The sequence below is a fragment of the Asparagus officinalis genome, chromosome 5 (assembly GCF_001876935.1).
Source record: "Asparagus officinalis chromosome 5, Aspof.V1, whole genome shotgun sequence".
NCBI lineage: Eukaryota > Viridiplantae > Streptophyta > Magnoliopsida > Asparagales > Asparagaceae > Asparagus > Asparagus officinalis.
The window spans coordinates 70,332,704-70,356,756 of NC_033798.1; positions in this window are offsets into that span (position 1 = coordinate 70,332,704).

Consider the following 24,053-nt stretch of genomic DNA (forward strand, 5'->3'; position numbering starts at 1 on the left):
CACTGGTCCAACCGTCTAACCCCAATGCATATCGGTTCACTGGCCCAACAGACTAACCCAGTGCGTATCGGTTCACTGGCCTAACAACTATCCAGTGCGTATCGGTTCACTGGCCTAACAAACTAATCCAGTGCGTATCGGTTCACTGGCCTAACAAACTAATCCAGTGCGTATCGGTTCACTGGCCTAACAAACTAATCCAGTGCGTATCGGTTCACTGGAGCGACCCTAGAGGATACATAAACAGTCACGTCTAATCACATGTACCAAGATTTCCCATCCCGGCTCTTCTTATTTTCTAAGCCAACAACACACAAGCCTCTAAATCTTATTCATGTCACACAGATCACTATAGTCATAAACTCCTAATGATTCTCAATTATAATTAAGAATGATAAATGCAATAAATACTATTTAGCAGTGTCGTGGATCATGAACAGGAATCGTGAACAACTACTAATAACCATACAAGATGAAACTACATCTATCAAATAAATATACATGAAATATCGAAATTTCCAATCATCATGCTCATAAATTTATTAATTCCAAAATAAATCCTTTTAATTTATTTCTCATAAATTATTCAAGAATAACCTTTTAAATATATTATTATTATTATATATTATTCCATATGAACAGTAACCTGTTTTATTTTTTCTTTTTAATTATTCTAATTTTCTTTTTCGATAACAACTCTTAAAATTTATCTAGCTTTCAAAATGCAAGCTTGTCATTTTATATTCATCATTTCACAAGTAATCTACCACAATAATACTTAACAACATTCATCATCATCCCACGCATAATATCATAATCTAAACAACATATATAATAAATAACAGATATAGAAATTGTAATGGTAATGAGGTGTTGCGGGATCTTGCCTCGGTGCAGATCGGATCCAACGTGAGAAGCGGGGTTCGACGGCTCGGGCTGACGACGACGTCTCGACTGCGGGCTGATCGGAGTTCGACGGAGGCGAACTGGAGGGCGACGGCGATGGGATCTGAGGTGGTCGGGTCGGCAGCTGCTGTTCGTCGGCGAGGCGGCGAGGTTTGGGTGGAGCTCGAGGAGATTGACGGGGCTGGCGGGTGAGGCCGACGGAGAGGGGTGGTTCAGGCGGCTGCAGGGCTTGGGTGCTCGGTTTCGGGTGGAGGAGGAGGTCGTGTGGGGGTTGCTGGGCGGAGATGGGGTTTTTTCTTTTGAGTGAACTGTTGAAGATGGGGGGTGTACGGTGAAAAGAAAAAGAAAGTTTATTTTATGGAAGGGGAGAGAGAGAATGATGTGAGAGAATATGGGGTAAAAAAGGAAGGTGTATTATGGGGAATGATTTGAATTGATTGGGGAAAAATTGGTAGGAATTCAAATTCAAATGAGAAAAATAAGAGAGGGAAAATTCGAAAATTTCCACATAATATTTTGAATTATATTAATAATTAATAATCAACCAAAAATCTTTTTATTAATATTTATATACTACTGTACTATACTCAAGTTTACATTAATAATAACAAGGTCATTAATAATATTAATCACCAAATGATTATATATAAAAATCACTAAACCGTAAATTAATATTTAGCAGAATTAAAAATACAAGACTATATATTTTATTATTTATTTATTTTGAAAACTCAAAAAATTCTAGAAATTAGGAAAAGTATTAATAAAATATAATATATTATTAAATACTAGAAAAATTTATTTAAATACGTATCAAAATTCACGGTTGTTACAGAAGCAGAAGGAGATTTGTCCGCTACTAAGTCTTGCTGAGCAGTCATTGTAGGATCTTGGACCGGATGTCTATCTTCTTCAACACGAGGGGCAGTAGAGGCAGTATCGTGAAGTATGTCTTCAGGGACAAATTCTGCACCCCCTACAAATGATTCATCTCTACGCTCTTCTTCATTCAGTGAACGAGCAGAAGAAACTGGGCCTCCTAAAGCAGGACCAACTGTGGAGAGACCAGGCTGAGGTGAGAGTCCCATAGCAGTAGACTCTCGTTCTTCCTCTTCTGTATGCCATGCTTTCTGAGCATCTGACATAAGCTTAGAAGCAGGGGGCTCGAGCGCTAACTTTTGACGAACTCGTTTGTCATACTTGGCTTCTTTAGTTGGGTCTAGTGCTCTTTTTCCAGTAGCACTTTTACTCCGAGTCTTAACTCTCGAAGGTTCCACCTCGTGAGTATCCGGCATCCTGATCTCTTCCTGAACTCCCTCTGGTGATTGTCGCCGTTCGTCCTCAGTAATCGCCTTTTCATATGATAAGTATTCGTTAACCCCCCGGGCACGGAACTTTTTGGCACTTCTCTTCGAAGCATACCATTTGCGAATGGCCTTCAGGCAGGAAGTATTCATGTTGTAGGCTGAAATTTGAGAAGCAGCCTGGTACCACATACAAAAGCTTAAATAAGTACGAACGTTGGGCATCTTATGCGGCAGTTGGAATTTTGCTCCCGTATAGCCTGCCACTGAGTAATACCAAGCTCTTGCTCCTTCATACACATTACCTGTGTACGCAAGAGTAGGGTTTAGATTTTCGACATAAATCTGATCATAGCCGAATTGCCGAGAAAAGCGTAAGGCTGATATGGTTCAATGAAGCATTTTCTCCCTTACCGGAAAAGAAGATAGCCTGGGCAAATATTTATGAGCCACCAGAAGGTGCCTCTACTAAGTGTAGTAAAAGAATTCCGCCCCGGAGTGTCTTGATAGATCTCTCCATATGCACCGCCCTCGAAAACAGGAAACTTGCAAGTGATCTCGTAATTATAATCCCGCCTAAATATTTCGCAGAATTTAACCTGATACCAACTAACCCATCGAGCGGTTTCCAATTGTTGAACAAGAGGAGCTGAAGTATCGCTCGATTCAGGGGTCGACATTATCGAAGAGCAGTGCAACACAAACCAAGATACTAAATAAATATATGGCATCAGCACCCGAGGTGTTGGGGTTTGAATGATTGTTTTCCCATCTGAGTCCAATTTCTTAATGGAAATAAACTCAGAGGATAGTTCCCGTAGACCACTCTGCAAACAACATACCATGGGTAAAAGGAGATTTAGAGGTCGTCCATAAGCTAGGATGTAACGCCCCTCCTCTGGGAGGTACATAAAAATTTGAGCATGACCTATCTGTAATAAGAAGGGTCGGATTTATCCGAGAGGAACAACATCCAGACTGGTTAGCCAACATCGTTCCCGTCATGAAGAAGAATGGCAAAATCAGGATTTGCATCGACTTCAGGAACCTGAATGAAGCATGTCCGAAAGACGATTTCCCTCTCCCGATCACGGATGTCATTATCGACAATACATGTGGATTTGAGAGGATGTCCTTCATGGATGGATTTTCGGGATATAACCAGATCAAGATGCATCCAGAGGATGAGAAGCATACGGCGTTTAGAACACCCCTCGGTGTTTTCTGTTATACGGTGATGCCTTTCGGCCTGAAGAATGCCGGTGCCACATACCAGCGAGCGATGACTAAGATTTTCCAAGAACATCTCAGGAAAACAGTCGAATGCTACGTTGATGATTTGGTTGTGAAAAGCCGCAACAAGGAAGATCACATCAAGGATTTGAAGACAATGTTCGATCTCATGAGGAGTCATCAGTTGAAGATGAACCCCACTAAATCATTTCTTGGAATGTCCAGCGGAAAATTTCTTGGGTTCGTCGTCACCACTAAGGGTATACATATCGATCCTGATAAGGTGAAGGCGATACATGAATTGCAGCCCCCGAGGAATCTGAGAGAACTCAGAGGATTGCAAGGGCGTTTAGCTTATATCCGGCGTTTCATCTCAAATCTTTCTGGGAAGTGCCAACCGTTCTCTAAGCTGAACAAGAAAGGAGTATCATTCATCTGGGATGATGCCTGCCAAAAAGCGTTCGAAGATATCAAAACATATCTGGCGAACCCTCCTGTTCTCGTTGCACCGAAATCTGGTAAACCGTTCTTGATTTATCTCAAGGCGATGAACCACTCGATAAGTGCTTTACTAGCGCAAGACGATGATAACGGTCACGAACAGGCAGTTTATTACCTCAGTCGGACCTTGGTAGGCGCTGAGTCTCGATATCCGATGATTGAGAAAGAATGCCTTGCATTGGTATTTGCGATGCAAAAGATGCGGCATTACCTGGTGGGACAGAAGATCTACGTTATCTCCAATGTTAATCCAGTACGGGTGTTTATGACACAACCGGCCTCTATGAATTGGTGATTAGCGAAATGGGCCCTTCTCTTATCCCAGTATGATCTGCACTTCAAACAGCAGAAGTCGATAAAAGTCATGCTCTCAGAAAACTACACCTATCAAAACTGTAGCAGAAAAACAGAGATCATCATTTGGGATGAATAATTTATTTTGGGTACTTAACTATATCCCAAAGAGCTCATACTTGTTATGTAAGTAATATTATGGATTAGCTTCCATGTCCCATGAGTTTCATCAATTTTACATTTTTAAAATGCATGTTACATGCAAAACAACACAGGGGGGTAGACTGGAATTACTAGCACATACGCTAGCTATTAGAACTAGGTTTAGGCCTATCAAACGTTATTCAAATTAATTCAAACCCCTATCAACAGAAATACAATTGAGTCTAGTTTTAGAAATAGAAAGAATTTCATGCATGCATGGTATATGTTGAGATATATGCTCTTTACAAAGGACATGACTCAAGCAGACAGTTTCAGACACATGCACTGAGTTAAACCATACTTTTAAACTAGTAAATGATCTTATTGAGATATATGTTTTTCATGCATGCATGGTATATGTTGAGATATATGTTTTTCATGCATGCATGGTATATGTTGAGATATATGTTCTTTACAAAGGACATAGCTCAGGCAGACAGTTTCAGACACATGTACTGAGTTAAACCATACTTTCAAACTAGTAAATAATTTTAGAATTAAACAAACAAGGCCTCAAATGAAAGCCAAGAAAGTTTAATTTCTAGAACAGAAAGATTTATTTATTTGGATATATACAAAGAAAGTTATGATCTGTTTAGTGGTAGTGTATCTTGCTGGAAATTTCTGCACGAAATTTCTGTTTCAAGATAAATTGACATGCATGCCCTAAAATGTTACATGCAAGACTAAATCCAAATTAACTATATAATTCAGTTCTAACATCCTTAATAACAACATGCAACTGAGAGTTTTACCTAGGGTTTTGACTTTGCCCCACTTCCTCCACCAAAGCCCTCAACTACCTTCTTTCTCCACTCCTTCTTCTTCAATGTTCTTGAGAGATGAAGGCTTTTGGAAATCTTTTTTTTTTTTTAAGAGGAGAAGTGCTGGAGACGTTCAGAGAGGAGAGGGAGGAGGTTTTTAAGAGATTTTTCTTCTTAAATGGCAAAGTGAGAGGTGGAGGGCACATATATATAAGCCCATGTGAAGAGAAATCCTCAATTTGGCCAAAGTTGAGGGGTTTTATGCAAAATTTCCCCCACTAACATGGCTGAACAAATATAATAACTATGTTAATTAGAGAGTTTCACATTAGGTATTTAATGATTTGGTTATCTCTAATCAAGGTTTAAAGCATGGTTAACTTAGGTTTACATGCTAAGTTTGTATGCATGCTATGACTTAGTTAACTAGATCACAATATGAGAATTAGCTAAGTTAAATTCTCATACTAGAAGATTATATGAGGAGTATAAACTGCTTCTTAAGACTCCGATAAGTATAAGAGTATAAACTGCTTCTTACACTCCGATAAGTATAAGAGTATAAACTGCTCCTTTCTAGACTCCGACAAGTATAAGAGTATAAACTGCTCCTTGACACTCCGATAAGTATAAGAGTATAAACTGCTTCTCACTCCAAAGAGTATACGAGTATAAACTGTTTCTCATTCCTCCTACCGGTATAAGAGGTTAAACTGCTCCCTGATACTCCAATAGGTATATGAGTCTAAACTATTTCCTACCATTGACGGGAAGTTCCTGGAGGATATTACGCTAATATTCTTAAGGATAACCCGGTCGGACAACAAAATCAAACCCAGTTCCAAGAGAGAAGCTGGGGGTGGATAATCCAATGCATCGGGAAGTTCCCGGAAGAATACCACATGGGTATTCTTAGGGATAACCCAGTCATTGTGGAATTGACGAATAAGAAATCTACATTCGAACTCTGAAGGTCAGAATGTCTCTTCTTATTCTCTAACTCTTATGAGTTATTTTTGTGAGAAGAGATCCAATCTTCTGATCGGTTAATCTTTCCTCACCAAACCATCCGCTGATCAAACTAAACGACAGGGGATCCATCAACGTTTCCATTTGCCCGTCGTTGGCATTTCTCAGACTTAATGTGCCTAGCATTAAAGTCTCCCTGTGAGTGATAATACGAGTTGGCATTCTCTTTGCTACCTGTATTCCACTTCACTGCCTCCTTGGTCAAACCTATAAAAGTTAGGGCCAAAGCCAAAATCCCCTCTCGATTCCTCCAATGAACGAGAGGTCCACTTTCAAATCGAGTGATCAAACCTTCCGACAGTTAGGGTCATCTCAAACTCCTGCTTGGTCAAACCTTCCTACAGTTAGGACCAAAACCAAAATCCCCTCTCGATTCCCCCAATGAACGAGAGGTCCACTTCCAAATCGGGTAATCAAACCTTCCGACAGTTAGGGTTATCTGAATCTTTTCGATTCTCAGAGTGGAGATCCCACTTTTAGTTTCACCTTTCCGGATTCTGGGGGTGGAGATCCCACCTCGAGTCTCCTTTTCAGCTGAAGATAGAATATAAAATTCTTCCTCTTCAGCACCGGGAGATAGAATATAAAATTCTTCCTCTCAATTTTTAACTTCCAATCCGGGCACTTTGTGCACGGGGAATTTTATCTCAACTCCTAAATAGAGATAAGCCTACGCCTAACACGCGTTGCCGGTTTAGTCTTTCACCGATTGAAAAAGACACCAAGGTCTAAACTTGGGGAATTTTATCCTGAAGCCTAAGTAGGGATGAGTCAACACCTAACACGTGTTGCCGGGTAGTCTATTCCCGTAACAAGGGCGAAGTCTATGTATTCAAAATCATAGCATTAAGTCTAAGAGTTATCTCGACTCCTAAATAGAGATAAGTCTACGCCTAACACGCGTTGCCGGTTTAGTCTTTCACTGATTGAAGAAGACACCAGAATTCCAGTCTGGGGAATTTCATCCCGAAGCCTAAGGAGGGATGAGTCTATGTCTAACACGCATTGCCGGTTAGTCTTTGACCGTAAAAAGGACAAAAGACCACATATTCAACATTGTGGCAGATTGTTGTTAATAACACCATAATCCATGCCTTTTATGCATGGGGAATTTTATCCCGAAGGCTAAGTAGGGATAAGTCAACGCCTAACATGCGTTGCCGGTTTAGTCTTTTACCGATTGAAGAAGACATCAGAATTCCAGTCTGGGGAATTTCATCCCGAAGCCTAAGGAGGGATGAGTCAACGCCTAACACGCGTTGCCGGTTTAGTCTTTTACCGATTGAAGAAGACACCAGAATCCGAGTCTGGGGATTTTTATCCTGAATCCTTGGGGAATTTTATCCCGAAGCCTAAGGAGGGATAAGTCAACGCCTAACACGCGTTGCCGGTTTAGTCTTTTACCGATTGAAGAAGACACCAGAATCCGAGTCTGGGGATTTTTATCCTGAATCCTAAGTAAGGATAAGTCAGCGCCTAACACGCGTTGCCGGGTAGTCTATTCCCATGAGAAAGACGAAGTCTATGTATTCAATGTCGTAGCACTTAAAGAGTTAACTCTTTTAGCACAACGTTATGTGCAGAACGGATCTAAACAATCTGCATGCTAGCCCGACTCAAACGGTAGTCGGTAAAGGCTCATCAAACCCGTTGATGGCTGAGAATTTGCCAAAAATTCTATAAGTACGAGTCATCGATGCATCAGCTCTGTTAGTTGGTCTCGACTTTCATAGTTGGTCCTGCAACTCCGACACTTGGGACCGCTGTGCTCCAATACCTTAAGAGCTTAAACTGTGTATACTCCAGTAAACGTACAAGTATAAAAAGTCAACGTTCGACGATTCAAAACCCTAGGGTCAACGCCGGTCAACGCGTAACCCTAGGCCAACGCCAGTCAACGCGTTACGACCAAAAGTCAACGTTTGACACCCTAGGGTCAACGCCGGTCAACGCGTAACCCTAGGTCAACGCCAGTCAACGCGTTGCGACCAAAAAGTCAACATTCGACGTTCGAAACCCTAGGGTCAACGCCGGTCAACGCGTAACCCCAGGTCAACGCCAGTCAACGCGTTGCGACCAAAAGTCAACGTTCGATGATTCGAAACCCTAAGGTCAACGCCGGTCAATGCGTAACCCTAGGTCAACGCCAGTCAACGCGTTGCGACCAAAAGTCAACGTTCGACACCCTAGGGTCAACGCCGGTCAACGCGTAACTCTAGGTCAACGCCAGTCAACGCGTTGCGACCAAAAAGTCAACATTCGACGTTCGAAACCCTAGGGTCAACGCCGGTCAACGCATAACCCCAGGTCAACGCCAAACAACGTGTTGCGACCAAAAGTCAACGTTCGACGATTCAAAACCCTAGGGTCAACACCGGTCAACGCGTAACCCCAGGTCAACGCCAGTCAACGCGTTGCGACCAAAAGTCAACGTTCGACGATTCAAAACCCTAGGGTCAACGCCGGTCAACGCGTAACCCTAGGTCAACGCCAGTCAACGCGTTGTGACAAGAAGTCAACATACGGTGATCTGAAACCCTAAGTCATCACAATGTGACAGAGACAGTCAGTTCAATGACACGAGCCAAACTCAACTCACTGGTGGTAGACTCGAGACTCCGACGACGGCCCGGCGATAAACACAGCGCCGGAAGAATTTCGGTTATTCATCAAAGCATCGAATAGACCGAAAATCGAAGGAGCCAAGAGTTGAAACTAATTACAGGTCCTTTACGCCGACTGAAGGTTGGACCAATCACATCCAAAGTATTCCAGCCTCTTCTATAAAAGAAACGAGTCCGGAACGCTTTGGAGGGGGTATCTGTAGGCATCGAAAATTGCCCATAGGTCTCCACGAACAGCTCAGTGTTAAAGAACGACGATGAACGTCACTATCCGATCCACAGGAGTTCGATTGATGTCGATGAACGATTGAAGCAAATCGACAAACTACGAAGGCACGGGCTAATCAGGAACCCTGCGGTGTTTACAAAAGGAACAACGCCCTCCATATCTCGTTCATCCTACAGATAATCCAACCATCAGAGCGGGTAGAACTCTTCGTCAGGCTTCCAACGCACTTGGAATCACTCAAATCCGAGTTCGGACGAAGAATTTACGGCGGAAACAATCAAACATACGCAACGGAGCGTCTCAGGCTGAACTGGGACACCCGGGGTGTCTCGGGAAAGTCGAAACACCCCATCCGAGTTCGGACGAAGAATTTACGGCGGAAACAATCAAACATACACAACGGAGCGTCTCAGGCTGAACTGGGACACCCGGGGTGTCTCGGGAAAGCCGGATCTGGATTTTTGGAGAGAAATTGGCGAAGCCCTGCTGCAGTGAAGAGTGGTCGAGCACTTCAACACAAGGGAGTTCTTCATCAGATCCACGTCACCCGCATCCGTTCCTTAGCATTACCCCTCGTCGGTAATCCTAAGAAGAGCAAATATCTCGCTTTATCCGAGATAGGGACGATCCTAACTGTTTAAAGGTTTGATCGTTCAATTTGTGGACCTCTCGTTCATGGAACGAATCGAGAGGGGATTTTGGCTTTGGTCCTAACTGTTTAAAGGTTTGACCAAGATGGGAATTTGAGACGATCCTAACTGTTTAAAGGTTTGATCGTTCAATTTGTGGACCTCTCGTTCATGGAACGAATCGAGAGGGGATTTTGGCTTTGGTCCTAACTGTTTAAAGGTTTGACCAAGATGGGAATTTGAGACGATCCTAACTGTTTAAAGGTTTGATCGTTCAATTTGTGGACCTCTCGTTCATGGAACGAATCGAGAGGGGATTTTGGCTTTGGTCCTAACTGTTTAAAGGTTTGACCAAGATGGGAATTTGAGACGATCCTAACTGTTTAAAGGTTTGATCGTTCAATTTGTGGACCTCTCGTTCATGGAACGAATCGAGAGGGGATTTTGGCTTTGGTCCTAACTGTTTAAAGGTTTGACCAAGATGGGAATTTGAGACGATCCTAACTGTTTAAAGGTTTGATCGTTCAATTTGTGGACCTCTCGTTCATGGAACGAATCGAGAGGGGATTTTGGCTTTGGTCCTAACTGTTTAAAGGTTTGACCAAGATGGGAATTTGAGACGATCCTAACTGTTTAAAGGTTTGATCGTTCAATTTGTGGACCTCTCGTTCATGGAACGAATCGAGAGGGGATTTTGGCTTTGGTCCTAACTGTTTAAAGGTTTGACCAAGATGGGAATTTGAGACGATCCTAACTGTTTAAAGGTTTGATCGTTCAATTTGTGGACCTCTCGTTCATGGAACGAATCGAGAGGGGATTTTGGCTTTGGTCCTAACTGTTTAAAGGTTTGACCAAGATGGGAATTTGAGACGATCCTAACTGTTTAAAGGTTTGATCGTTCAATTTGTGGACCTCTCGTTCATGGAACGAATCGAGAGGGGATTTTGGCTTTGGTCCTAACTGTTTAAAGGTTTGACCAAGATGGGAATTTGAGACGATCCTAACTGTTTAAAGGTTTGATCGTTCAATTTGTGGACCTCTCGTTCATGGAACGAATCGAGAGGGGATTTTGGCTTTGGTCCTAACTGTTTAAAGGTTTGACCAAGATGGGAATTTGAGACGATCCTAACTGTTTAAAGGTTTGATCGTTCAATTTGTGGACCTCTCGTTCATGGAACGAATCGAGAGGGGATTTTGGCTTTGGTCCTAACTGTTTAAAGGTTTGACCAAGATGGGAATTTGAGACGATCCTAACTGTTTAAAGGTTTGATCGTTCAATTTGTGGACCTCTCGTTCATGGAACGAATCGAGAGGGGATTTTGGCTTTGGTCCTAACTGTTTAAAGGTTTGACCAAGATGGGAATTTGAGACGATCCTAACTGTTTAAAGGTTTGATCGTTCAATTTGTGGACCTCTCGTTCATGGAACGAATCGAGAGGGGATTTTGGCTTTGGTCCTAACTGTTTAAAGGTTTGACCAAGATGGGAATTTGAGACGATCCTAACTGTTTAAAGGTTTGATCGTTCAATTTGTGGACCTCTCGTTCATGGAACGAATCGAGAGGGGATTTTGGCTTTGGTCCTAACTGTTTAAAGGTTTGACCAAGATGGGAATTTGAGACGATCCTAACTGTTTAAAGGTTTGATCGTTCAATTTGTGGACCTCTCGTTCATGGAACGAATCGAGAGGGGATTTTGGCTTTGGTCCTAACTGTTTAAAGGTTTGACCAAGATGGGAATTTGAGACGATCCTAACTGTTTAAAGGTTTGATCGTTCAATTTGTGGACCTCTCGTTCATGGAACGAATCGAGAGGGGATTTTGGCTTTGGTCCTAACTGTTTAAAGGTTTGACCAAGATGGGAATTTGAGACGATCCTAACTGTTTAAAGGTTTGATCGTTCAATTTGTGGACCTCTCGTTCATGGAACGAATCGAGAGGGGATTTTGGCTTTGGTCCTAACTGTTTAAAGGTTTGACCAAGATGGGAATTTGAGACGATCCTAACTGTTTAAAGGTTTGATCGTTCAATTTGTGGACCTCTCGTTCATGGAACGAATCGAGAGGGGATTTTGGCTTTGGTCCTAACTGTTTAAAGGTTTGACCAAGATGGGAATTTGAGACGATCCTAACTGTTTAAAGGTTTGATCGTTCAATTTGTGGACCTCTCGTTCATGGAACGAATCGAGAGGGGATTTTGGCTTTGGTCCTAACTGTTTAAAGGTTTGACCAAGATGGGAATTTGAGACGATCCTAACTGTTTAAAGGTTTGATCGTTCAATTTGTGGACCTCTCGTTCATGGAACGAATCGAGAGGGGATTTTGGCTTTGGTCCTAACTGTTTAAAGGTTTGACCAAGATGGGAATTTGAGACGATCCTAACTGTTTAAAGGTTTGATCGTTCAATTTGTGGACCTCTCGTTCATGGAACGAATCGAGAGGGGATTTTGGCTTTGGTCCTAACTGTTTAAAGGTTTGACCAAGATGGGAATTTGAGACGATCCTAACTGTTTAAAGGTTTGATCGTTCAATTTGTGGACCTCTCGTTCATGGAACGAATCGAGAGGGGATTTTGGCTTTGGTCCTAACTGTTTAAAGGTTTGACCAAGATGGGAATTTGAGACGATCCTAACTGTTTAAAGGTTTGATCGTTCAATTTGTGGACCTCTCGTTCATGGAACGAATCGAGAGGGGATTTTGGCTTTGGTCCTAACTGTTTAAAGGTTTGACCAAGATGGGAATTTGAGACGATCCTAACTGTTTAAAGGTTTGATCGTTCAATTTGTGGACCTCTCGTTCATGGAACGAATCGAGAGGGGATTTTGGCTTTGGTCCTAACTGTTTAAAGGTTTGACCAAGATGGGAATTTGAGACGATCCTAACTGTTTAAAGGTTTGATCGTTCAATTTGTGGACCTCTCGTTCATGGAACGAATCGAGAGGGGATTTTGGCTTTGGTCCTAACTGTTTAAAGGTTTGACCAAGATGGGAATTTGAGACGATCCTAACTGTTTAAAGGTTTGATCGTTCAATTTGTGGACCTCTCGTTCATGGAACGAATCGAGAGGGGATTTTGGCTTTGGTCCTAACTGTTTAAAGGTTTGACCAAGATGGGAATTTGAGACGATCCTAACTGTTTAAAGGTTTGATCGTTCAATTTGTGGACCTCTCGTTCATGGAACGAATCGAGAGGGGATTTTGGCTTTGGTCCTAACTGTTTAAAGGTTTGACCAAGATGGGAATTTGAGACGATCCTAACTGTTTAAAGGTTTGATCGTTCAATTTGTGGACCTCTCGTTCATGGAACGAATCGAGAGGGGATTTTGGCTTTGGTCCTAACTGTTTAAAGGTTTGACCAAGATGGGAATTTGAGACGATCCTAACTGTTTAAAGGTTTGATCGTTCAATTTGTGGACCTCTCGTTCATGGAACGAATCGAGAGGGGATTTTGGCTTTGGTCCTAACTGTTTAAAGGTTTGACCAAGATGGGAATTTGAGACGATCCTAACTGTTTAAAGGTTTGATCGTTCAATTTGTGGACCTCTCGTTCATGGAACGAATCGAGAGGGGATTTTGGCTTTGGTCCTAACTGTTTAAAGGTTTGACCAAGATGGGAATTTGAGACGATCCTAACTGTTTAAAGGTTTGATCGTTCAATTTGTGGACCTCTCGTTCATGGAACGAATCGAGAGGGGATTTTGGCTTTGGTCCTAACTGTTTAAAGGTTTGACCAAGATGGGAATTTGAGACGATCCTAACTGTTTAAAGGTTTGATCGTTCAATTTGTGGACCTCTCGTTCATGGAACGAATCGAGAGGGGATTTTGGCTTTGGTCCTAACTGTTTAAAGGTTTGACCAAGATGGGAATTTGAGACGATCCTAACTGTTTAAAGGTTTGATCGTTCAATTTGTGGACCTCTCGTTCATGGAACGAATCGAGAGGGGATTTTGGCTTTGGTCCTAACTGTTTAAAGGTTTGACCAAGATGGGAATTTGAGACGATCCTAACTGTTTAAAGGTTTGATCGTTCAATTTGTGGACCTCTCGTTCATGGAACGAATCGAGAGGGGATTTTGGCTTTGGTCCTAACTGTTTAAAGGTTTGACCAAGATGGGAATTTGAGACGATCCTAACTGTTTAAAGGTTTGATCGTTCAATTTGTGGACCTCTCGTTCATGGAACGAATCGAGAGGGGATTTTGGCTTTGGTCCTAACTGTTTAAAGGTTTGACCAAGATGGGAATTTGAGACGATCCTAACTGTTTAAAGGTTTGATCGTTCAATTTGTGGACCTCTCGTTCATGGAACGAATCGAGAGGGGATTTTGGCTTTGGTCCTAACTGTTTAAAGGTTTGACCAAGATGGGAATTTGAGACGATCCTAACTGTTTAAAGGTTTGATCGTTCAATTTGTGGACCTCTCGTTCATGGAACGAATCGAGAGGGGATTTTGGCTTTGGTCCTAACTGTTTAAAGGTTTGACCAAGATGGGAATTTGAGACGATCCTAACTGTTTAAAGGTTTGATCGTTCAATTTGTGGACCTCTCGTTCATGGAACGAATCGAGAGGGGATTTTGGCTTTGGTCCTAACTGTTTAAAGGTTTGACCAAGATGGGAATTTGAGACGATCCTAACTGTTTAAAGGTTTGATCGTTCAATTTGTGGACCTCTCGTTCATGGAACGAATCGAGAGGGGATTTTGGCTTTGGTCCTAACTGTTTAAAGGTTTGACCAAGATGGGAATTTGAGACGATCCTAACTGTTTAAAGGTTTGATCGTTCAATTTGTGGACCTCTCGTTCATGGAACGAATCGAGAGGGGATTTTGGCTTTGGTCCTAACTGTTTAAAGGTTTGACCAAAATGGGAATTTTGTGAGGGAAGATTGATCTAAAGAGGTGATCGAATCTCATCTCAGCAAAAGAGTATTCGGAAGTCATAGTAGGAGTTTAGTGTTTATCACTTTGTTCATAATGATCGGGGTTATCCCTAAGAATATTACATTTAACATTCTTCCGGGAACTTCCCGTTACATGAATTATCCACCCCCAGCTTTCTTTGCAAAACTGGGTGTAACGAGGAGTACGTTATCCTCAGTCGCATGTTCGGGTTATCCTTAAGAATATAAGATTCTCCAGGAACTTCCCGTTATATAAATCATCCACCCCCAGCTTCCTTTGCGAAACCGGGTTTAACATTGTACTCAGTTGGATAATCGAGAAGCAGTTTATACTCATATACTCTTTGGAGTGTGGGGAAACAGTTTATACTCGTGCACCCACTGGAGTTGTATGGTCGTCTTTACTCGACTTCTTTCGTCGTTATGACGCCGGAGTCAATTAGGGCTTGGATCTTGTTTTTGAGTCCAAAGCAAATCTCGGTGGGATGAAGAACCCTTCTGTGGTACGCACAGTAGTTTGGATCCGTAATCCTCTTAGCTCCATCCTGATCTTTAATAGGTGGTAGCTCGATTTTGTCATTAGCGAGGAGGTATTCCAAGATGGCTGGAGCTTCATCATCTTCGAAAGAATATTCCTTTTGAAACCTCGGATCGAGAGTCGCATTCTCAACGATTGCAGATGTCATTGGTTGGCCTCTCTCAGCTTTCTTTCTTTTAAGAAAGTGCTCAGCTTGTTCACCCCGAGATTTTAACTCCTTCCAAGTTGTGGATGGCACGACCCCCAGAGCTTCCAAGACATCGATGGAGAGGTTATTGTGGCATGTTTGCAGGATGAACTCCTCTGTAACAGGATCTCTGCAATTCATTGCCTTGTTACGGAAGCGCCTGACAAAATTATCGACTGACTCTCCGTCTTTTTGCTTTTCATCCAAAAGGGTTCCGATTGACACTTCGGTGTCATCATCGAAGAAGTTGCTGAGGAACAAACTTTCCATGTCATCCCAGTAATTGACGCTCTCTGGTTTGAGCCGTCGGTACCAATCGAAGGCGGGTCCGCGAAGGGTGCCAATGAATGACCGGACCATTAAAGCCTCGTTTCCAGAGATCATGCTCAAATGAGACTTGAAATAAATCAAGTGCTGAATCGGCGAACTCTTCCCCTCAAACGGTGTGAAGTTAATCAGATTGAACTTTGTCGGATACGGTATTGAATCCCATTCTCTTGGATAGGGACATGGAATACCCGTCTTCTTAACTTCTTGAGCCGTCATCAAAGCATTGATTTTGTTTTCAAGCTCTTTCATTTTCCCGTCATCGTCTATGTCTTCATTCGAATGACGTTGAGGAGAATGAGTTAGACCACCCCCTGTAAGAGGTGCCATTGAACCACTCCCAATATCGTTATTGGGAGAATGTGTTAAACCACCCCCAGCGTTATTGCTATTGGGAGGTGTATCAGCCATAATGACTTCATCCACTTCTGGATCACTGTCATCCACAACTTTCTGAGTGTGGTGGCTGGATTCAGTTCTTTGACTGGACTTAGGGGGTTGAGGCCGCTGAGCTAGCAATTCTCTCATTTGTTGGATAACTAACTCCATTTCTGTCTTCACTTCAGTTCTAATTTCTTCACGTTGTTTGGCTAGAGCTTCTTGAAGTATTTGAGCAAATTGATCAGAGGTGATCGTGAGTACTTCTCTGGTTTGTCCCGTGCTAGACATTGTATCATCAGAAGCGATTGCAGAATAAGTGTCCGAGAATTCATCCTCCGAGGACATTCCTTCTTGCATTCTCTTGTAATTTCTGCGTCTGATGGCTCCTAATTGGAGTCGAGACATCCTTTGAGCAATTCTTGGATTGACTCTTCCTCTCGGGGAAAAGTCAGGATTTGAGTCACTTGAATGCCGCTTAGACTTTCTTTTATCAGCCACGTTGATGGTGACTTCAGGGAATTCATCATCTTGGATAGCTGATCTTATAAGTCGTGCACAGGAACAATGAGAGCGAATAATTCTTTTTCGAAATTTATTCACACCCCTAATTTGATAATACGATTCATCGGTATGATTGCCAAAAAATCGTATCGTCTGTTGGTATGATCTCCCAGGTATGACGATATCATTTGGTGAATGCGTCTTCTTCTGAGGGTGTAAAACCTTGTTGGCATTCTCAGGACAATTTATTGTTGCCTTTGAACGATCCAAGGTTATATCGGGAGTCGCACGTTTAGAACCACCCCCTTGTGGGTATGGAGTCTTAACGGGCTCCGAATGCTGATTTTGCACAACTCCAGACTTTGGAATCCAAACTTGGCAGAGTTTCAGTGGTTCTTTGGTCACTGTTTCCTTCTTCCTTTCTCGTCTTTGTTGTAAGAGAGTACGGGCATGAGCAGCGTTTGCACGACGTTTTTGTATGCGTTCTTTGAGGGTCGAACGAGTCCTTCTGACAGTAGTCCACTCCTCCGTCGTGAGTTTAGCAGAGACATGAATGATTGGTTGTTGAGACAACTGAACCACTCGATGCCTCCTCGACTCTATGTCTGCATGATAACGAACCCCGTCGGTTTGTTCCAACGCTTTAGTCATTTGGCGAGCGCGGCGCTGACGTTGTCTCTGACGAGCTCTCTTCGTCAATGCTGGTGGGCTTTGATTCGATGACTCTTTAACTAGATAAGAGTCGTTGTGAGCAGAGGTGTTGCGAGTAAAATCCTCAGCAACAATCAGGCGAGGGTTTTCATTTTGTGCCTTCTTTGGCATGGAAGTCTTCTTTAGTGGTGAGATCCTCTTGTACTTGCGAGACAATGAAGATCTTGAAGAGGATGATGAGAGATATTCATCAAACTTGGTTTGGTCGAATTCGTATTCGACCATGGATTCAACTGGAATCTTGATGATTGGCTGCAACACGACGGTCTCGGCAGCGAGACCATTGGCTCCCACTGTGGTCGCCAGCTTGTTTGCGTCAAAAGTTGGTTTTACTGTGGAATTCATTATATCTTCGTTCGATTACAATAAATTCAAAGAAATAGTCTTTTTATAAGACCTCTTTTACACAACAAAATGAAAAACTACAACTTTTGGGAAACAAACGCAGGATCGTTGTTTGGATCGCTGCTTGCGTGGGATCTTTGCCTGTGCCGGGAGCGCTTTGACTCGTGGACCACCAAATCACAGATTCTGATCGAATCGTGAGGGGTTTATGATTCTGATTTCGTTTATCGAAGTGAGAACTTGAAACGATATCTTATCAAGGTAAGATAGTCGTTCTTCTTGAAATCAAGTCAAAGCCTGAATATCAAGGAGTTGCCAGAAACTCAAGAACTCTGCTCTTTCTCTGCTCTGAAGTGCTCAAAATGATCAGCCCTTGTCAGAAATAACCCTAGGGGGGTATTTATAGCATCTGGGGTTCATAACTAACAAAACTCAACAAAAGACAGAATTAATATGGCGAGACAGTGTTTACTGTCTAAATTTGCTGTCTCGCCCAGCGAGACAGTAAATACTGTCTCGGAAAACGAATATACTTGACAGTTTCTCACTGCAACTGCCTTCCCACGTTTTAAACTTCGTTATTCTGGTGGTTATCAACGTGATTCTCGCCCACGATACTCCCCACGTTCTTGAACAGTTGGTGGTCACATGTCGGTGGTTTATGAAACGGTTTCTGAATGTTTGAAAACTATCTTGTGTGCGAGACAGACAACTTTGTCCCGCATGGCGAGACAGCAAAGTCTGTCTCGCACGGCGAGACAGCGAAGTCTGTCTCGCACGGCGAGACAGCAAAGTCTGTCTCGCTGGGCGAGACAGTCTATACTTGTGTCCTTTTGTTGATTTTTTGGATGATCTTCTCTTCAGCTGTATTTGGATATCTTTCAGCATTTTTTTAACGCCTACAGAGATGAAACTCGCCTTTCCAAACGTGCTGATCTCACAAACTTGGAAGAAACACGATCTCCTTTCACAAGCAATACCGATCTTGTGCTCTTCTCGGTATTTGCTTCACAAAGCTCTCCCAAAGTCGCAAAATAGGACTAGGGTTTTGAGAGGGAAGGTGGTTGCTGCTAGGGTTCAGAGATTTTGATGAAAAAGAAAGGATTTTTGTGAAAAACATGCACATATATACTCATATGAAATTGGGCCCAAAAACTGACCCAACCTAAAATCTACCTGTGTGCAACCATCGGTCGACTGATGGCTTGCTATCAGTCAACTGGTAAACATCTATCGGTCGACCGGTAGTAAGCATCAGTCGACCGACCAGTGGGATTTCCTACTGACTGGTTTTTCACTATGTGAGTAAGCCCATATTAGCGTAGACCAGCTGTCAAACGCCAAAAACCCTCCTACGTGATTTATTTCCAAATCTCCTCCTCCCATCGTGATTTAATTCCAAATCCCCTCCACGGTGATTAATTTTCAACGACCCCTCCTCCCATCGTGATTTATTTTCGTCGCCGAACACCGATGCCGAACACTAACAGGTCGAAGACCGATGCCGACGGCGTAATTTCTCCCGTCGACAGCCCCCTCCTCCTACCGCCTCCCGCTGTCGAGACCGACGCCGACGGCGTGATTTCCTCTCGTCGACAGCCCCCTCCTCCTACCGCCTCCTGCTATCAAGACCGAGGCCGACGCTGTGATTTCTCCCGTCGATAGGCAACAGCCCCCTCCTTTAAGCCATTGATTGGCTATGTGAATACTTGGATACTGGATTAATCAGGAAGGTTAGTTGCCTAGCTCATTAGCATAGTCATTCCAAGGTAGAGAAGTCTACTGCTCATCATAATTTTGAAGGGGAAAATAGATAAATACGAAAGAGAAGTAGCTTTTAAATGTGTAATGATAATGGTCTCCTTTTGCATTAGTCCCTTCTAAATAGCTTTTAAATTTTAATTGGAATGAATCTTATTCCAAATTCTGTGCTCTTTGTCAGTATGCTTGAGTTGATATTATAAAGTCATACATTCTGTTAGCACTTAATCTTCATTCTTGCGGGACAATCCACTCTAGTATCTGGACGGCGATTGACAAGTTTCCCACACTCTCTCTTATCTGATAACCTTTTTCTCCCTGCCTTGTTGTAAACAAAAACTTGAGAAATAATTTCTCCTGACTTTCTTGACTTATCGGCTGTTTACTTGCGGATTCCAAAACCCATTTTTTTGGCATAAGAATTGTAATAGTTGTATGTCTCCTCCAATGTAGCAAATTCTTTTCCCTCGTATGGCGCCTCTCCTATGTAAGTCATCTCATTCGGGCCTACAAGAGCTGTATGTAATTCACCATCAACATCCATGAGATTTTGGGTATCATTTTCCCTTAGTCCAATAGGTAGCACATCATCTGTTTTAACATTCATTGTCCTCTCGTAGCCCTGAAACAATTATCAATATGTTACAAACTTTGAGAAATTATATTCTAATGATGCAAGCCTATAACCACACTGCAACAAAATTGTTTCTAGGATTCGCACGTAATAAACCACACTAGCAATATTGTTTTCAGGATTCGCACGTAAGCAAGGAAGTTGCTGGCTATTAAAACATGCAAATGTTCTCTCTAAAATTTGCTACAAAATGGACAAAAGAACAATAGAAATTTGAAATAGTTGCATCATTGTTAAGAGAGCATCTATATCTGAACTTGCTGCTGCAAGGCCTAACCATAGGATAACAAACAAGATACTGAGTTGTATTCCCTCTTAATAAAATAAACAAGCAAACTGCAAATACATAAAATAACATAACTTCAGACGGAGCTATAAATCCAAATGCAGAGCTAGTTTATGCAGATCTGCAAGAATTTCTGGGACTAGTTTATCCAATGCTCCCAACCAATTAGTTTTGTCCCACGTGTCTGAGTTATATAAGGCATTCCCTAATATCTACTTCTGCAATTTTCACTTTCTTTCAGTTGGTTAACCTTTTAATTCTGCAAATAGAGATGTTTATTCTTCAGTTTTATGTTTTAAATTTCTAATATGACTCAGTTTTAAGTTTTAAATTTCTAATATGACCAGGTTGTCTGACATTGCTGAGTTAGTAATTGGACCTTTCAATCTAAATTCCACTAAACTAAACATCTTACACTTCAATATTATCTGCTTTCCTTGGTTCCCTTCGTTTTATTATTGTTTAATCAATCTGTATATGATATTTCCAAGGGAAAAAGAATATTTTAGTGCTAACAGAATGTATGACTTTATAATATCATCTCAAGCATACCGACAAAGAGCACAGAATTTGGAATAAGATTCATTCCAATTAAAATTTAAAAGCTATTTAGAAGGGACTAATGCAAAAGGAGACCATTATCATTACACATTTAAAAGCTACTTCTCTTTCGTATTTATCTATTTTCCCCTTCAAAATTATGATGAGCAGTAGACTTCTCTACCTTGGAATGACTATGCTAATGAGCTAGGCAACTAACCTGCCTGATTAATCCAGTATCCAAGTATTCACATAGCCAATCAATGGCTTAAAGGAGGGGGCTGTCGCCTGTCGACGGGAGAAATCACGGCTCACGGCATCGGCCTCGGTCTTGACAGCGGGAGGCGGTAGGAGGAGGGGGCTGTCGACGGGAGGAAATCACACCGTCGGCGTCAGTCTCGACAGTGGGAGGTGGTAGGAGGAGGGGGCTGTCGACGAGAGAAATCACACCGTCGGCGTCAGTCTTCGAGGTGTCAGTGTTCGGCGTCGGTGTTCGGCGACGAAAATAAATCACGATGGGAGGAGGGGCCGTCGAAAATTAATCACCGTGGAGGGGATTTAGAATTAAATCACGATGGGAGGAGGAGATTTGGAAATAAATCACGTAGGAGGGTTTTTGGCATTTAACAGCTAGTCTACGCTGATATGGGCTTATTTGCAAAATTCCCTTTGATTGCTTATACCCATTGAAATCAGATTTGTGGCTGAGATTTAGCCACATCAGCTCCATAGGAGGAAATCCCCTCCTATGTCAATGACCTCCATTAATCTCTCTCTCTCTCTCTCTCTCTCTCTCTCTCTCTCTCTCCGTAGTCGTCGGGGCTATTAGAATATATATATGAGTAGGGGGGGGACGGTGGCTAAATATTAACAATACTATATATAGAGAGAGAGGAGAGAGAGGAATATGGTATACTTGGCCACAGATGAATCCTGTATGAGTGGACACATTTGTCCAGTACACACACCTTGGAGTGTGGAGCTCCATCTTCAAGGTTGATATATGGACAAGATGTGTCCACATCACTACCGAAGGATCCTTTTACCAAGGATACCCATTTTACTCGTATATAGTAGCTATGAGGTATATATATATAGCTAGTAACGAATTTAATACTTACAGTGACGAGTTCAAACATACTTATTCATGTTAGAATAGTATCAATCATAATAAAAATTATTAAATTTTATTTTCCATAATATTTTCAAAATTTACGGGGTTTTACAACCATGGACTTAATTTTTAGCCATAAGTTTCATATCTTCTTTCACGGTATTGTACCAACGAGCAGATTGATCTCCATTCATAGCTTTAAAATTGTATGTGATCATCCTTAGGACCGATTTTAAAATCAATCTCCTAAAATATACAACATAATCACTAGAAATTGTTGACCTTATTTCCCTTGAGGATCTCCTTAATCCTATCACAATATTTATATCAATAGGCGGTTCATTATGAACTTCAAGTTTGTGATCTAGTTACCTTTGTGTTGGTTGCTTAGTCTAGTCGTTGTTGTGTTGGCTGCTCGTTATGTTTATCTATTTGATTTCCTTGAAGAATAATCAAATCTCTATCTTTATGAAACTTTATTTCCCACATGCTTCCTCTAAATATATTCTATGAGAAAATTCACTCTGACTATATTCAAAATCTTGAAGGAATTTAGCATTTCTAGCCTCAACTATTCTTGTAGAGTGTGAAGGACAGTAAACTCAAATCCCTTGAAGTTAACTGAATAACCTATGAAATAACCACTGATTATCCTTGGAACAAATTTTTTTATATGTGGATTATAAATCATCACTTCAACTCGACAATCCCATACATGTAAGTGATTTAAACTAGGTTTCCATTCATATCATAGTTCAAATGATGTTTTAGGAACACTTGTAGATGGATCCCTATTGAAATATACGTTGCAATTTTTAAGGCTTCACTCTAAAGAGATTCAGGAAGATTAGACTAATCATGTTCCTCACTATGTTAATAAGCATGTGACTCCTCCTTTCTAATACGTTGTTTTGTTGTGGTGTACTGATTAGCTTATTTTATTATACTTTTATACCCTTAATTCAAATAAAATTTTCTGTAAACAAACCATTAATATTGTGTTTTTAGATTATTTTGAAAAGAATTAATAAATTGAGGAGAATGAAGAAAATAAGAGCTAGAAGGAGCCTTGAGAGAAATGCAACTCAACAAACCCAAAAAGCCAAAAAGAATTTTTAGCAAAAGTTGTAAAAGGAGCTAAGTAGGGATCGATGGTGGCATCGATACTAGTATCAAAACCCCTATCAATACTGATATTGGTACCTAGTTTATAGGGGGGAAATATATCAATGGTTAAAAGTGAGTTTGTTGAGGCACCTAGGATTGATATTGGTTCATGTAATCTATGAATACAGGTTGAGAGTGAGGGTGAGAGGTGTGAAAATTTTCGTGTAATTCCACTTTTAGGGAGTATGAGAAGCTATTTTGTGCCTTCTAAATTTTGTTAAAACATTAATTTTTGTAATAAAAATAATGTCTTTCCCTCTTCAAATTTCTTCTTCTTCTAATTCATTGATGAAGATATGAAGATATTTTGGGTCTACAAGAGGGGCCAAATCCTCTCAATGTGAGTTTTTAATTTCTAAATTTTACTTGTTTAATTAAATAATTACATGCTTAGATATCATCTCTTGCTTATTTTTTATAATGACATTTTTATTACGTTTTTATACTCTCATTATCTATTTTGTTTAAATAAAAATATCACTGATAAACAGGTTTTGTTTTAATTTGCAGGTTAATGAAGAATTAATGAATAAAAGATCAAAAAAATCAAGTTTCCTCATTTTTAACCTTTTATTGAAGCTTATGATCAAGCCAAGCAATCTATAAAAGCTGAAGAAACAAGGATCAAATATGAAAAGAAATCAAGCCAAAATCATGTTCAAGATGATTAGCCACAAAGAAACGGCGATATCTCTCAATCCTGAAGGCGTAATTTAATATATAGTATATGCAAATTGCCTATCTCGATGAGATAGAGCTAAACGCATTTTTAGAATTTTGAAATTCTAATCGATTGGTCAACCGATTGACTAATCAGTCGGCCAACCGATTGGTCAGCCGATTAGCCGACCTATTGATCCGTAACAAACTTTTTTTATGTCTAAGATTTGATCCTTGGAGCCCAAGTAAAATCTAATGGTTCTCATTCATTGTTGTAGGCTATAAATAGTG